The sequence below is a fragment of the Cucumis melo genome, chromosome 5, assembly GCF_025177605.1.
Source record: "Cucumis melo cultivar AY chromosome 5, USDA_Cmelo_AY_1.0, whole genome shotgun sequence".
Lineage (NCBI taxonomy): Eukaryota > Viridiplantae > Streptophyta > Magnoliopsida > Cucurbitales > Cucurbitaceae > Cucumis > Cucumis melo.
The window spans coordinates 11,792,698-11,800,145 of NC_066861.1; the positions used below are offsets into that span (position 1 = coordinate 11,792,698).

The following is a 7,448-nucleotide window of genomic DNA, read 5'->3' on the forward strand; positions in this document are numbered from 1 at the left end:
TTGTAGGAAATAGAACAAGCTTTCAAACCATACCAAATAGAGATCTTAACTCCACTGGTACACCTCCCTGTTAGGGCTATTTTAAACCTAACGTTATTGGACTAATTTTTCCCAACATTTATCAATTTAGTCACTAAAATGTCATTTTTATGAAGAATATGAAACTCCACCTTAATACGAGTCCAACGCCACTAAAATCACTTAAATCGGAGTTATAACAAAGAAGAACGGTAAAAAACAAGATGAAGGGGAAAATCGAGAAATTGGAAAAGATCGAACGAACCAGATCGCACTGCGTGGCATCACCAGATCATGCCACGCATCCGCCTCAAAGTCACGTGTTCAAACCCCAGGCATGCCCCTATTTTTCCTTTCATTTTCCGCGTGACCCGAAATCTGACCAGGCAACCCGATCCGCGAACCGGTTCGCGACCCACGCATCCGCCACGTGTCGATCCCTCGTCCACGCGCGCCTCTCCCTGGTCGTGAGTTCGAATCTCAGCAGCTGTATTTCTTTTTTTATTTTTATCTTCAATTGGCCAAACCCAAGACCCGACCCAAGCCCATTTTGTGATACAGTTCATCATTTTCCCTAAAATTAACTGCAAAATGGCAGTTTTTTAAACTAATTCCACTTTTTTCTCCCATTTTCCCTTCTATAAAATACCTCATATTTTTTTTGGGAGAGAGATGAAAAATTCCAATGTAAAAAAATCCTCTTTCTCATTCTTGTAGCAAATTCTTGAAATTTTATCAATAAAAGATTACTTTTGTAAAACAAATGGATTCTTTCCTCAACATGTCTTCAAGAATTTCATCAATCTTCATGGGCTAAGGTAATCTTTTGAGACTTTTTCATGGGTTAAATTACCATGTTTTCTTTGAGAATTAAATTCTTTTCTATATTTTTTTCAATTTTTTATTTGATTACTTGTTTCCCTTTGCAACTTCTTTTAAAATTTCAATAAAACAAATAAGTTTTCCCCATCAAATTTTCATTGAAATTTCTTTACAAACTCTTAGGGTGCGTTTGAGAGAAGGGTTGATTTAGAGAAGGGTTAGTGTTATGATAAAACTAGTGTTATGATAAAACTAGTTTTATCATAACCTTTGTTTGGGGGAAGGATTTAAAAATGTAGTTTTATGATAAGAGGTGTTTGGGGGAAGGGTTATGTGGGAAGGGTTATGATAGTGTTATGAATAAGATGTGTTTGGGGGAAGGATTATGTGGGTAGGTTTATGGAGATTTTTTTAATAAGATGTGTTTGGGGGAAAGGTTATGTGGATAGGTTTATGGAGATTTTATGATAAGATGTGTTTGGGGGAAGGGTTATGTGGGTAGGGTTATAAATAATTTTTTTACTTTTTAATTTTCTTTTTATAAATTCACAATGTAAATAAATTGACCAATTTCAAAATAATTTGCTAAGAAATTGTATATTGTTTTTTTCTATGTCTAATGTTATTGAATTGATCAATTTCAAAATAATTTGCTAAGAAATTGTACTAATTTTATTATAAGTCATTTTTTTTACAAATACAAACCTAACGTCCTACAGTTGTTTTTAACATATTTCATTACGTGGTCTACTACATACGTCCATAATTATATTCATTAATTAAATTACTTAGCACTTTAACGCCATTGTGTTCGAATTGTTTCTGTTTGGCTTAATATAAAAAAAAAAAACCAATTCCAAGGACGAGAAGGAATATATATTAGTTTATTTGTTTTAGCACTGATAAAGTAATTCCAAACAAATCCTTATTGGGATTCACTTGATCTGGGGATAACATTTTCCTTGAGCATGCAGCTTGTTCTACGACCAACTCTGACCAACGAACTTATGGTAGCAACAAAAAAGAAAAGGAGGGGAATTATTATGTCTAATCTTATCTTTGAAACATATCTCAGAAACACATTTGAGAAAGAGAAAAAAATCAATACATTTCCAACTAGGCAATTCAAATTGATGGGGTCATATCTTCCATGTTCAACGAGGTTTCTCAATTATAACAAATAAAATTGTGAATACAATAGATCCTGAATTTTATAATAATCCTCACATAAGGGCCCTTCAATGACAACTTGTTGTGTACCAGAACCACCACCCTGCATAAATTGAATGTACTATGTTCAGTGTTTATGCTTAGAAGCAATGCAAACATGTATTTCTTTGGTTCAGATTCAATAAGCAACAGTAAGAGTCACATTCAAATTTATTTAATTATTTTCCTCCATTTTTCTAATAAGTTCTAACCTTTTGACTTGCATTTGTACCCTTGCGTAGGGTGACATACTCGCCACATCTCAAAGCACCCCCAGCAAATTCAACCTACAATGCATATAGGATGGCAATATCGTTTGCTTTTCTTACTAAATTGCAGATTTTAGTTCATACACATATCAAAAGGAGATATTTGTTTTCTTTCATAGGGGTCCATAAGCAAAGGTACCTATATTCCCTTGTTGGCAAGAAATTGTTTGAAGTTTGCCATTTTTAAATCACCAACAAGAACAGATTTATGAGCCGCAGAAGCCTTTGAGAGAGGAAATAAAGATAACGTTCCATTCTTAGTCTTTCCTACTTCAGCATCGAGCCAAAATCAACCTTCAAATACATGGGATAAGGATTGAGCCAAAATCAACTTTCAAATGCACCAAAACCTTCAAATAACAATGTAAATAACTAAGCAAAATCAACCAATTGAATTATTGATTAAAGTATTTTTGTTGTAACAGGAACATGTATACTGAAACAACAAAAAACTATGGCAAGTACATAGGATAAGGAAATTTAAAATTCAATCAACTCAGAGAATTCTCAGAACATACCAACTTAGCTTTGTTGACAAAACATTCTTCCTGCAATCTATACTTATATAGGCACGTGCTTATTCATGCACAACAATCGATACTTATAAAGGCACATGCTTATTCATCCATAAGACAAGTGCATTTGTAAGAAAACACCATACAAGCTTCAATGGAGCAACGTGGGCGAGTATTGATTTAAATAACTTGATTGTATCATCATATTGATCGAAGGAAAGATGATCGACCAAAAGCAAAATTAAGCATTTGAAGAAAAAAGTGATGGACTCGAATATATCTATATACATATTGGTGACAGTAACATTAAAAACACATTTGTATGACTTAAGCCGAACAATATAAACCTCAATAGAAATTTAACCAAAGATCAACTTACTGTCAAACTTTACATGAGCAACATCCTTTACATCAAATCTTTGTCCTAACCGATCTCTACAGCTATCGCAAAATTTGTAGTGAATAAATCTCCATAAAAGAAAAGTTTTGAGGCATAAACAATAGAGAAACTGGTCTCATAATAATTTAACTCCATACTCGGTAACATCGATTTACAATATCAAGAAAAAATAAAATAATAAAAAGCGGATTAAGAAATGTGTTTACTACTCAAAATACAACTCCAATCCATGTTCAAAATAAACACAAACAGAAGATCGTTTAGACTATAGAAATGATGATGCAGCGAACTATCGGACCAAAATTGTATACATAGCGATGAAGAAAGTAGTAGAGCAGTACAATTCTGTAAATGAGAAAGTAAAAGGCATAAGTACCGAAGTCATAAAACGGCGATATCGCTTATAAATTTCCTGTCGACGAGGCCACCAAACACGACGATCTTTGAATTTCTGATGTTAACAGCGGAGTGGCCACTGAAACTTCACAGAAGTAATCCATGAAAATGATTGTAAAAAAAATTGAAGATAATTCGTAGAGAGAGAAAGAGATGAATGTCTGCGAGGTTTAGGAAGAGTTATAGAGAAATCAGAGGGACAAGCTTTCACCCAATAATGCATAGTTTCTTCTTCTGCTTTCCTCAGTTCACCTGAGATGGCAAACATGAGAACTTCGTGAACATATAATTACAGAGGCCGCCCCCGGTAAAATTCCTTCTATACCAACGTTGTAAAGTGTTTTCACATACTTTTGTGCAAATAACGAATAATACAGAGAATATGATAATCGAAGGAGGGTAAAAGGGAGGCAAAAACACCGGTTGTGAGGAGCAGAAACACAGGTTGAAAGGAGGCAAAAATACGGATTGAAGGTGGGCGAAAACACGGATTGAACGGAGTGGTAACACAGATTGAATGGAGATTGTGGAAACCCTAAAACTAGGGTTTCCATAATCCTTGGCCCAAACAGGGGTTAGGGTTGGGCTAACGTAAGCCCACAATGTTAACCCTAACCCCAAACAGGCCCATAAAGTGCTGAACTTAAATTTTAGGGTTTAGGGTTTAGGGTTTCTTTTTGTAAAAATTCCATTCTTGCATATTCAAGAAAAGATCAATTGATCTTCTTTCTTTTTCAATGATAAGAAACATGGTAATTGCCCAAGAAAAAGTCCCACTACTAAACTTGAAAAAAAAACTTTACTTGAATTACTTGTTGTCACTAATCATCCCTTAATTCTTGTTCTTTACTATAGTTCAAAAATTACTTCCACAAACCCCCCCTTTTTGTGTTTCTAATTTTCTTTTAGATTTGAATCTACTAATCGACCTTGTTTGTGAATCTTGAAGTTTTGAATCCTAAGTGCTCTCTAGGATTCGACACCCTTCATCCCCATACTACTCTAAATTTCCACAAAGGTAAGAAGGGTTAAAAAGATAACTTTGAAAGGTAATTGAGGTAATCCCTAACCCTCATATTTCATCTAGTCTTTCTCTATTCTTGTATTCTTTTATTTTAGACTAGGAATAAATTCTTGTTTTGCATACTTACATCAATAACAACCTATCATTTTCATAACGACTTACCTCAAATTTCATCATTTCACTCTCTCCATCATTGCGTATACTCCTTAAACGACTAAACACTCTAGTTCTCCATTCAGTGGAGGTCAAAATTAACTGGTGCCATATAAGTATTATATTTGTACTATTTTAACAAGGCATCTGCGAAATCCTTCCATCCATGCACTTGTAAGACATCGAAGTGCATATACCAACGAGAGCTAGGCCAATCAAACATCCTGAAAACAATAAATGAGAAGCTTGTCATCGTGAGAATAAGCTGATATTTTTGGGCAATACATAACCAAGTGACTTTTTGGACACGTTGTCCCATTATATTCCAGTCATGTAGTCAATGGAAATATCATAAAGAATATGAAAACATTAAAACATATATGTTTATTTTAACCTTGCATAAACTCGAGCTTACTCAACTTGTTTGTGAAAAAACTGAAAATCTTAAAATAATAATTCTTGCTTAAACAATTCTTTGCTTAATCAAATGTCATTTCAACTGCTTTTCAGAACTCGTTAATCACATGCTAACATGTGGATTCCATTCAAAAATCTAAGCTCGAAACTCATACTCGAAAGCTAAACATAGAAATCATATATCATTTATAAACTTGCAGTCATGCACGTTAAACATTTAGTTCTAAGATACAGTTAAAAAAAAAAAGGAATCGTTTTCATAACTTGTTTTTGTCACTCACAGCCTTAGACTAGTTTTCAGGGATTGTTAACCCGACCTATTTCCTTTTGGCCTTTCAATCAACCAAAACCGAGTATTAGAAACCTAAATATCCTGATCTTCAAATGTTATGCTTGACCATGCTTGTAAACCCGATATTTTATTGGTTCATTTTCTTTAAATGTGAAAAGAATAAAAGAAAAATGGAAATTAAATATATAATATTTTATATATGTGTCTAATTTTGTTTTATTAAATAAGATGAAGGGAAGAAAGGAAATGAGAAAGTAATAAGAAAATAAGAGAACAAGGAAGGGGTGTGTTTTGTTTTTGGTGTTTTAAAACCCACAATCGCTACACCATTTTCTTCAATTTCTACACCAAAATTTCAGAGGGGTTCCAGGGAAGAACGTTGAGAAAAGAAGAAGAAAAAGTTCAAAAGTTTTGTTGAAGAAAGACAAGGGAATTGCAAGCAAAGCTTCATCGTTGGCAGAAATTTATTTACACAGCACACCTCTAATATTCTGTTGTTCTTGATCTACACAAAAAAGAATTAAGAGGTGAGGTTTACATTTACTGAAAGCTAATTCATTTTCAAACAAATTTTAAAAAGAAAGCTTGAGCAAATTCTGATGTTCATCGGGTGATATTTGACAAAGAAAACAGAGCAGCTGGTTTTCACGTGAATTATTAAATGTTTGGAAATTATTTGAACCACTGTGTTTCAAACAAAGTACGAGTTACCAAGATTTGTTTTAAGAACTACAGCTTTTCACGAATAATCTAAGTTTAAGCTTTACGAAAGAAAAGGATAGCAGACATGTTTTAATGTTTTCATACGATTTTCTGATGTTTCAATTAACTACATGACTGAGGTGTTGAGCCCAAGGCTATATGCTACCGTGTGCACACAGGTTAGATTCCATTTTTGACGTTGATTGTACTCCGTAACAACGATTCTGTCATAAGTACTGGACGGGCCACACTACGACAAAGACAATGGGAGTGCTAGGCGGGCCCTACTACATTGTAGGGTTTGTACACGTTGTTGTACTGGGTGTACCCTACACAATGTAGATTTGTCATGTTAGTTAAAATATTTTGATATACTTCATAAGCCTTACTAGATTTCAATGACGTATATACTGAGTATTTAAGGAAGCTATTCTTAATATTATACGTCTATGTTTACGACTTGTATAAACAGATTTATAAGTGTAAGATTTCACATGCTCTTACTTTTAAATTTCTAGTTTTAAACTGAGTCACTCACTGAGCTTTATAGCTTACCCTTCCAAAATGTTTTACACACTTTTCAGGTAGAGATCGAGTTCCTGGTGCTTGATAGACTGCCTTAGTCTGCTGAACCTCCGTTATCTATTGCCAGTAAGTGTTTAGAGTTGGGCATAAAGTCTGTTGTGCTATGATGTATATACATTCTTGTATGTTATAGATACTCCACAGTTTGTATAACCTTTAGGAACTACGGTTGTGTAATGTTTTGTTGGTTATGTTTGATTAAGGTGTCTCTAGGTTTACTTGTAAAATTAGTTATTTCCGAGATACATTTCATGCATGTATATGATTATTTAGGATTCGCTGCATTGTGTCCATGTATAATAGTTTATATACTAGATTGTCAAGTTCATCACATTAAAATTTTAAGCAGAGTCGACAGATATAGGTAAAGAAAAGCGTTGTCTGTCGACTTTGTTGAAGTTTAATTTGTCTGAAAGAATATCTTTTAATTTAAAATAGAAGATATATTTAAGAGAAGATAATCAATGAATATTTGATTCTCCTATATTTATGGAATCCCTCTATTTATCCACATGATATAAAATAAGTTCCGCTCCTTTAGAGATCTTATATTTTTAGAAGATACAAGTTGTGTTATATATCTTCTCTGAAGAGGATTGAAACGTGCGCAAAAGAGATAGAGAAAAAAGAAGGCTTCAGTGCTGCT

The 7,448-nt window shown here is 33.7% G+C and overlaps 1 long non-coding RNA gene across 1 annotated transcript; it reads right to left on the reverse strand.

Moving 5' to 3' along the window:
- Window positions 1-1,931: 1,931 nt before the first annotated feature.
- Window positions 1,932-2,353, reverse strand: LOC127149358 (uncharacterized). The gene is made up of 2 exons (XR_007820858.1): window positions 2,262-2,353; window positions 1,932-2,113 (listed from the first exon to the last, which is right to left on the reverse strand). It is a non-coding gene; the product is annotated as an uncharacterized LOC127149358 (long non-coding RNA).
- Between the last annotated feature and the right edge of the window lie 5,095 nt (window positions 2,354-7,448).